The following is a 10,039-nucleotide window of genomic DNA, read 5'->3' as shown; positions in this document are numbered from 1 at the left end:
TGAACTGCCGTTTGCTGGATTATCCCGATCTGCACGGTTATTTTGTGTTAGCTCTGCCTTTTGCTGAATAAAGTTTATGTTTGCCGTTACTCCGGCTTCTGCCTCCGTACCTCGCCTAACAACACACAAACAACATGCATAAAAAACAGTACTTACACTATAATTGTAATAACGAGTCACAAAAGCGCATCCAAACACAATTGCTGCAAATTCTGTTTATTTGGAAAGATAAGGTTCCACTGAACAACATACCATAGAGCATTTTTGTCTTTTGTTTGTTTTTTGTAGCAGTTTTAGAGTAACTGTCGATAAAAACGACATCTTGGTGGTAAAAATAAATATTTCTGGTAGAATATAGTGTTAAAAAACAAATGAGAGTAACCACTAAAAAAAGACAAAGACAGGTAGAATCTTATCAGTGATACAACTGAACTCTGCAGGTGTTTGTGGTGACGTTTTGCTTTGCACCACCTTTCATTTCAGTCTTTTATTTTCAGCCAGAAGCAGTGTGGAAACAACATGTTCCATAGAAAATGTAACCAATGAGTGCAGGATTTTAACGACACATGGGAGGTTTTATTCCCGTGTGGGTGAGTTCTTAGTTTTATTCATCTTTAGAAGCTCTTAGTGGTGAAAAGCGTGGCGTGCACTGTGACGCACCTGGCAGGAAGTGGAATGCAGCTCTTTCCAGCTCGTGATAACTGAGCTTTGTTTACAAGAAATAAAAAAGAAAAGAAAAAGTGTACAGTAAAAAAGTTGTTTTATTAAAGATTTCATGAAGGATCACGGATGAGGAAAATATTCTTGCGTGGAATGACGACAGCGACCTGGGCTTATATTTGGGTTTAAGAAAGAACCAGGGTTAGTGGGGAGCCAGTTGTTCTCCACCCTGTTGTCTCTTGTAGCTCCTTTTATATGCTCCGCTCTGCTCCAGGAGGGTGAGGAGCGACTGCTCTCCTTATCAGACACCAGCCATTTCTGATTCAGTTGCCCTCCCCGCCATGTGCCCCAGGGCTTTCCTAAACACGGGTGGTGAAGCGGCGCCGTCCTTTCAGCAACCATCTGACAGTGTGCAGAGCACCTGCCATTTTGAGTGTTTACAATAAACAGGAAGATAACCCAAATCAAGGCAGAATCGTTACCATAATCCAGGTATACCATAACTGTTGTATTTCACTGCATGTCGTACTCTGTATGTATGTGACAAATAAAATTGATTTGATTTTTATCTAATCCAAACACAAGGGCAAACAGTAAGAGTGAAAGCAATATCAAAGCTGTTAAAACCAGCAGCTATTGATAGTCACTTGGTAGTTGCTATGAAAGAAGTTATTTACAAACACAAAAGCGAAAGAAGGAGAATTTAATCATTAGGAACAGCTATAAAAAAAAAAATAAAAAAAAGACACATGAATAGAAGGACCAAAGATTGGGTGGAGAAGTGACATGATCAAAACATCACCACAAATACATCAAAACGTAAGTAGAAAACAAAAGCACATTGCCAGGATGGGCTGTGTTGTCGGCAGTGCAACATGGGTTGTAGGCAAAGAAGAATGAGAAGCCACACAGTCAACCGCAGGTGTGGAGCAGGCATGCAGCGTTATGTAGGAAGGATTTTGCCTCATTAGTGAGTTTAATTTTATTGATGAGCCTGATGGAACTTTCCTGCTGTTTTATTAGGAAAAGAGAGCAAACAGTTTGGACTCATTTCCATCTTGGCCAAAAAACCTAAATGAGCAGACTGACAAACCCAATCCACAGTGCCAGCCTTCACATTACCTTGGGTTATCCAGATACCACTGACGAGCTATGCTAAAGAGCTCTAGTCCAATATACTCATAACAAACCCACAACTGCATAAAACCCGCAGTTGAAACACGCCAATATACTGAGCTGCAGATCATAAAAACATCCACTGTGGGAAACAGAGTCCTGCACAGGCATGAAGATTATCCTGTGCTTAGCCACCACATCTATAGTGTGCATTTATCCCTGATGAGCAGACTGTGGCAGGGAAAAACTCCCTTAGATGTTATGAGGAAGAAACCTTGAGAGGAACCAGACTCAAAGGGGAACCTCATCCTCATTTGGGTGACATCAGGAGTTTGATCATAAATCTTTCAACAGTACAGAACACTGAAGAGAGAGAACTAACATGAGTACTGGAGAATAAGATTATAAGTAAATGTTTTTTCTACAGTCTTTGGTATAAAAGTAGGAGCTACTGAGCTCAACATTTGTGATCATCACAGATCCAGCAACAGCTTCTCCATGCCAGAGCTTTAAACACTCCAGGAGGTCCAATGTCAAACTCCACATGTAGTGGGATCCAATTGGCACTGGTACGCCTCTAGATGGTTCGGGATGTTTGCGAGTTCGGCATCTACTTCTTTAAAGTCCATAATCTTCATGAGGTGGGACGTGACTGAGCTGGCCAAACCTCAGGGTGTCTCGGGATGGGAGAGAAAGAGAAGCAGTGGAGAGGAATTAGCGTAGCTGCTGTTCATGATATTAACAGCACAAGATGATCATGTGCATGTGATCAGATGTTCTGGAGCACAATGTCATGATGTGATGTGTGTTATGTGTAGGCTTTGCTAAAAAGATATGTTTTTAATCTGCACTTAAAGGAAGACTATTCCAGAGTTTAGGAGCTAAATGTGAAAATGCTCTACCGCCTTCAGTGGACTTTGCTAAAGACCAGAGTTTTGAGATCTCAGGAGCATGACGGATTGTAGCGTGTTAAAAGACTGAGAGATACATGGAGCCAAACCATTTAGTGTTTTATAAGTGAGAAGCAGTATTTTGTAGTCTATTCGAAACTTAACAGGAAGCCAATGTAGGGACGATAAGATTGGGGTTATATGATCATATTTTGGCTGCTGCATTCTGAACTAACTGAAGCTTGTTTATTAATGATGCAGGACATCCACCTAGTAATGCATTACAAGGTTATGAACGCATGGACGAGCTTCTCTGCATCAGATATAGACAACATGTTTCTTAGCTTAGAAATATTTCTAAGGTGAAAGAAGGCTGTTTTTGTAACTTGGTTGATATTATTTTAAAAGATAAGTTGCTGTCTAAAATAACTCCCAGGTCTTTTACTGTTGAAGTCAGGCTAAGATCAGGCAATGATCAAACTATACTAAAGCAATTTTTGGGATGAATAGTTGTATTTTTAGACACATGAATAGATTTTTTTTATAAAAAAATTATATAAATTTTTTGGAAACCGGCATTAAAAATCTTTCTATGTTCTCTATTTTTTCTCTGCAGGATTGTTTACTTGGATTCAATTTGATTAATATGGGACAATCTGCACCCGCTCCCACCTCCACCATCACCTCCACGTAAGTGTAGTGAGCAACAGGACAAACACAATCTGTTAGAAGTCAGCAAATAAAACAGACTAAAACTGCTTATTTAATTACTTGGGTCTAGTACAGACATGGGCAAACTACGGCCTGTGGGCCACACACTGTCCATTGGGTTTATTAATCCGGCCCGCCAAACTTGACCAAATTCTATTAAAATAGGTGGGTAAACCTTGTTCAATTGACCTTTCCTGTAATGCCCACGTTTCCTCTAAAGATGTCGCACTTCAGCTACATTGACCTTGTTCATGTGTATTACTCTCTCTTATGAGCCCTTCTGCAAAATGATCTTATCAAAGGAAAGTGGATCGTGAGCGCAGAGTGTTTAATACGGAGCGGACAACAAAGTATTTTTTCACTGAAGTCTGATCAAAGGCTGTATGCCTAATAAGCTGTAGAGTCTGTAGAGTTTGGATGTGCCAGGAATGTGCATTGCTTCATTGTTACTTGGGGATTGCTTCAGTATTAATGCTCTTGAGGAGGGTCACTGCCACAACATATTGCAGGTTAAAGGCCAAATCAAGCCGCTAGCTTTTACATTTCTTCCTTTGCTTTATTTTCTCCTGATTACTTTTTAATTCTAGACAATGTTTAATAGACACTTTTGATTATGGTTACAGGAGTCAGAAGATCAAGCTTCCCTTAAGGTTTATTCAAATAAAGAATATATATATATATATTACAGCAAAACCATGTATCCATAATATCTGGCTGGGACAACAGGATATGGTTTAGAACATATTTGAAACTGCTCAGCCATATATGTTACACCATAAGAATCCAAGATAATAAGGCAAATCTAGACAGAAAAGAAAAACAAATATGAAAGGAATGAAACAATGGACAGAAAAAGGGGACCACTGGGGTCTAAGCGTATCACTACCGGTACATAAATTCAACTTTTACAATAAACGTGTGGTTATTGTAGATCATTTGCTAAGCTGCTAAAACCAGTTGATATTGTAGCAAACACTTATTGTTATTCTAGCATTTTATTTAGAAATCTGATAAACCCGTAGAAAACAAATTTGTGTAAATTAATAGAATATGGGTTTTATTTAGAATTTTCACAGTAGTGATTTAAAGACAAAGTGCTGACTGGCAGTGTACAAGAAGATTGTGTTTGCTTTCTTATAGATTTTATATACCTAGATATACGCCTATATTTTATTTTTAAAGTCAAAGACAAAAATGCAGACATTTTTATATATTAAAAATAACAGTGCGAAAACCATGTTTAAATAAATGTCACAAAGTACAGCTAATATTTACTGCATATGAGCAGTGCTTAAAATGTTGTGAAATATACAAGTTCAGTAAATAGCAATAATACTGTATATTATTTATTTTCAGAATTCGATCAACCATGGAGGACAATGCCTTGGGGTAAGCGCTTAGGTTTTGTTGAAGAAAAGGAATTGAGAATAATAGGTTTATAGCTGTTTTTTCTAATTTATTTATTAAATAATGAAATAAATATAAGTAACTTAATTAAGATGGTTTATACAGATAAAATGTAATTATTTGGCAAAGAACCCAGGAGATTTGTTAGAATTATGTCTCGTGAATAATTAGCTTGTTCTTTTTTACTTATTTATTTGTTTGTTTGTTTGTTTTAAAAGTAGCAGTGTTTTGTTACACAAGCCTTCCCCAGACCCCATGTTCCAACTCTTTCCATATCTGCTGAATAGGATTTAGATCAGGGCTCAAAGAAGACCATTTCAGAATAGGCCTGTGTGTTCCTCTTAGGTATTTATGTGTGCTTCTGTCTGTATGTTTTGGAATATCATGTTGAGAAACTCATTAGCTGCCTTTGTCAGACACAGCAAAGCAGCTACAACCTCTAACAATAACAAATCAGGAAGCAATGCCATAGAACAGGGGTGACATCTTTTCTATAAAAGGCTGGTATGGACCATAACCATCTTCCTGCCTTGGTCGAGTCCCATCTGCTGTAGATGGACAGCAGGTCAGGGAGGGGAGCTCCTTAGCTTATTGTGCCAGCCTGTACTGTTTGGTGGCGTCTATTTGTCCTGATTGGGGGTGTTCCCAAACCAGGTGTCTTAGAGGGTGTTTGAATTCTCAGTCATCTAAGGCGGAACAGATATTGATAATCCTCCTTCACAATGGTGTTGATGTAACAGTCATCAGAAACTGTCCATGCCCTCCACTTGGTTCACCACTGATCTCAAATGGGTGGCTGTTCCTTTTCTGTTTTGTACTAAAACCCACAGCCACTTCGGTTGTCTTGAGGATGTTCAAGGAGACTGTTACCAAGCTACCATCCACTAGCCTTCAACCAACCAACTGGGATACAATAGCAACCACCTGTCAAACACCTTGCAACCAAATAGTATATCAGTGCCAAGCAAACACATTGAACTACAACACCCTAGGAGCATTTCAGATATTGTTTACAGGGCTCCAAGCCAACATCAAAGTCTGTTCATAAACATTTGCCAGCTTTTCATTATCTTTGTACGGGACACAGTTAGTACATTCAAAGCAGTCCTGAAAAACAGAGATGCCTCCTGCTGGCCAGGTTCTCGCCTGCTTTCGAAATGGTTTTCAATGGTCTGTTGAGGGGTCTGTATGCTGGGATCAGCACAACAGAGATGTGGTCCGAGTAGCCGAGATGAAGTGGGGCTTGGGAGTGCTCCAATGTTTTTAGAATTAGGGTTGTAGAGATGACAATTTAATGAAAGAATCTCTAAATACAAATAATCTGGAGGTACCTCTGAAAGATCTCCAGACTGTGGCAGCAGTGTAGTAGGAATGAGAAATGATACCCTAGTGCACAAGGAAAGGAAAGGATACTAAGTGATTAGTATGGATAAATACAGTAGGTTATCAAGTTTTGGGCATATACTGTATTACCAGTGGCAGGAACGGACTGCAGTCCTACCGAATTAGTTACATACAGTTTACATACACCTACCCATACACTCCATTATTTAGTACTACACACATTTCATGCTAATAGAATACAGATTTTTGTTTTCTATCATACATGGACTGGTTGGATTTTATTTTAAAATACTTTGTCTGGGTGATCAGATGCAAACTTCATTCTGCTGTTTAATGCATTTTTAGGATAAGAACTGCTATACATTTATCTACATGGATGCTTACTGGCTGTATTTACACTGCAAAAACCTACCTGCATGTTTACAATTTTGTTTTACATCAATTATGTGTATTTATTTATTTATTTAGACAACAAGATGAACTGAAACAGAAACTGAGGAACTTAAGGATCAACCACCCAAATGTTCAGTTTGTCAGGATTTTGCTTGTTGGCGACGTTGGAGCAGGAAAATCCAGCTTTATAAACTCGGTCAATAATGCTTTCCAAAACCGAATTACAAGTCAGGCTCTTACTGATGGAGTTAGTGGAACAAGTTTCACAAGAAATGTAAATATTGTGTACTAATTACTTTATATAATTATTATTTTTTATTATATATATATATATATATATAATATATATATATAAAATATATCAAACAAGTTACTGATTAAAACAACACAATTTTGCTGTATAGCAACATTAAATTGACTACATAAGCTAAATTAAATGTTACATAATATACTTTATAATTATTTATTAAAAAGTATTCACCACTAGACAATAGCTACTGTACTGATCTGCTGTGTCTCAGATACGTCTCTATGAACTTTGCATTTGTACAAGTCTAAAACCTATTAAGCATGTTCAAACACCATCTACTTTTACTACTGCAAAAGGTAAAGTGAGAAATAACAACAAAACAGAGCTGCCATCTCCCCACAAATAAATAGATAAATATTTTAATTAAATGTATTTCTTTATTTGTGGGAGATGATAAACTGTTTTGTTAATAATATTATATTGAACAACATTGTATTAAAATATTTATCCCCTTATTATTTATTCTTAAGTGTCAAGAAAGTGATAATGTCCTAATAATAAATCAAGTATGTTTAATAGGCTTTGAAACACGTGGGTGCAGGCCAATATGGTGTCTGTAAAAGGGTTGAGCTTGTGAAGGTACAAGCCCCTGTGAAAATCTAGGTGTTTGCCTGATAGTCTGCGGCATCAAGTCAATCACCACAGTGGAGTTTCATGGAAAAACTAAAATTTCTTTCATTCAAAAATATTCAATAGAAGATTCTAGAGCACGGACCGGGGCCAGTCCACGGCCCGGGGGTTGGGGACCACTGTTCCACAGAATCTATTCTCTATTCTTTAATGCCAGTTTCTGCATGCATTCATTTCAGACTCAAACATTTGTTTAGAAATGCACTCAAAATAAACATGTTTGTATTTTGCAGTAGGCCCGACATCTAAATATATATTGGTGCAGTCGTTATATAATCTTCAATATAGCAGTCAGTGCAAACTGAAATACTGCCAATAAGGATTCCATAGAAAGTTGTTCATGTTGCATTGATTGCAAATCTTTTATCATTTAGACATACCACAAGTAATCATTATGACGAAACCGGATGCAGCATGCTCACTGGTTCATAAAATCTATACCAGCAAGAAAATCAAGGAAAAGGTAACTGTCTGGTTATGTACAGTGCTTTGAAAAACTTTTTGGCATGTGTGATAATGTTATAAAGTAAGAATGCTTTAAAAATAGAATGTTCATTTTGATAAACAAATCTGTATTTGGTGTGACCAACCTGTGCCTGCAAAAAAGCAACAATTCTTTTAGGTACACAGTTTTTAAAGGAGCTGGGCAGGTAGTTTTTTTGTTTAGCCTTCTTCTGTAAATCACATGCAGCAGTGAGTAAAACAATTATGGAAAGCCTTCACTGGCCTTTAGCATCAGTTGCTATATGTTTGTATTTATCCAGATGGAAGTGTGTAGGAATCTGGTTGGTGTTCCAATGAATCACATTTTCCCAGTCAAAAACTACCATGAGGAGATGGACACAAATGATGTCATGGACGCTCTGATACTCAAGGCACTTGATCAAATTGTGAACATCGCCTGGCCTCTTGCCATGTTGACGAATCCGAGGTAAGGATTTAGATCTCAAAGCCTCAGGGACATTAATATAACACTGTGTGGCTTATGAAGTACAAATATATTCGTATACACACAGTACACATAAAGGCATGTGCAGGATCACATTTTCATGCTGCGATTAATTGATTAAGATTTTATCATGGTATACAGTATTATCACGGTAAAAACAACCCAACTTCAGCGTTTTCTTCCTACAAACTCTTCTATCTTCCTACTATCTCTTCTGGTCTTCCATAGCTAGTGGAGTTCTAGGTTATTCTTAAACTACGCTGAAACAAGCTACATGTCAAATGGAAATAAGAGTTTATGTAATTTTAACATCCTGTACTTCAACTAGTTTTTATTTACACGGAAAGAGCAGAAAACAGCAGTTAACCTGTATTTCCCTGAACTGCACTGGATGGTTGTCGTGAAGATGAGGAACATGTTACATGTGTTCCTGTGTATGGCTGCCACTTTCCGTCCACATGTCTAACATGTCTTCTTCCACTAGCAGTCAGTAGCAGTAAATTTTACATTTGGATCTATAATTATTCACGGTATCTTTAAGTGTCCGCGATAACAATACCGTGCATTTTCATTACCACGTATATATTCATTACCATAACCTTGTGAGATGTTAAAACCTCTCTACATGTAATAACAGTGTGAAGTGTGGAACATAAAAATAAGAATGAAAGCTGTAGGAATTTATTTTTGGAATATGCTTGTGTTTGTATCATCAGGAGTGTTCATCTCGATTCAGTGGATTAAATATAACGGAAAAGTTCAAACCTGCAGATGAACCTTCTCCAGTTCCAGGCAAGTTTAGTGAGCAATAAGACTTTTTAGCCTTATGTCTTTTAGATGATGTTTAATATTTTAATTTTACGCTTGTATGAGAGTTAGTCTGTGGCAGGAATGTGTTAGGGATAAATATTCATCAATAAACAATTCATTTAAAATGTATATTTGGATACTGTTTCTATGAGATTTCTATGGGCCTTTGGGAAAATGTCTACTGTTAAATGTGCTATACAACTACAACTGAATTAAACTGAATGTCTAATTCACAAGGAAGTGATGTGACTTGACTAAAACCTTGGAGCACATTTAGCAATTTCAGATGTAACATCTATGTTGGCTTTATTTCATAAATTTTTATAAATGAAAAAAATATATAATCTGTGTAACCTTTGGTTTGTTTTTTAGAATTTAAAAAGCCGTGGAGGAAAATGCTTTGGGAGTATGTTGTATTTACATCCATACTAGAAAAGTCTACATCCTTTTGATCAATTGAGCAAACTTAATTAACTATGTGGTTTTGCTGTGTTTTTATTCAGCCTCAAAAATTGTCATGTCTAAATTTATTAATACATGTATGCATGAATTTTATTTTGACATTTGTCTTTTTCTTTGGTAACATTTTTTGTGATTTTGTATTCGTGATTAGTAAGAAAGACACTTTAGAAGAGAAACTGAGGAACTTTCAGCTCAGCTCTCCTGGAGTTAAGTTTGTCAGGATTCTTGTCATTGGTGAAATTGGAGCAGGAAAGTCCAGCTTTATAAATTCTGTTAATAGTGTATTCCAAAATCGAATCACCTGTGAGGCTCTGGCTGATTCAACATCTGGAACCAGTTTCACAAAAACTGTAAGTC

At 37.1% G+C, this 10,039-nt stretch overlaps 1 long non-coding RNA gene across 2 annotated transcripts; it reads left to right on the top strand.

Annotated features, from left to right (window-relative positions):
• The first annotated feature begins 7,891 nt into the window (after positions 1–7,891).
• Positions 7,892–10,032, top strand: LOC124382540. Of its 2 annotated transcripts, none has more exons than XR_006925069.1 (3): positions 7,892–7,924; positions 8,226–8,392; positions 9,127–9,215. It is a non-coding gene; the product is annotated as an uncharacterized LOC124382540 (long non-coding RNA). The 2 variants fall into 2 exon arrangements; XR_006925070.1 differs by lacking the exon at positions 7,892–7,924 and adding an exon at positions 9,834–10,032 and having other exon boundaries at positions 8,095–8,392; positions 9,127–9,626.
• The last annotated feature ends 7 nt before the right edge of the window (positions 10,033–10,039 follow it).

Source organism: Silurus meridionalis, unplaced genomic scaffold, assembly GCF_014805685.1.
Source record: "Silurus meridionalis isolate SWU-2019-XX unplaced genomic scaffold, ASM1480568v1 Scaffold621, whole genome shotgun sequence".
NCBI lineage: Eukaryota > Metazoa > Chordata > Actinopteri > Siluriformes > Siluridae > Silurus > Silurus meridionalis.
Note: the sequence above shows the minus strand (reverse complement) of the source record. Positions and strands in the feature narration are given on the sequence as shown.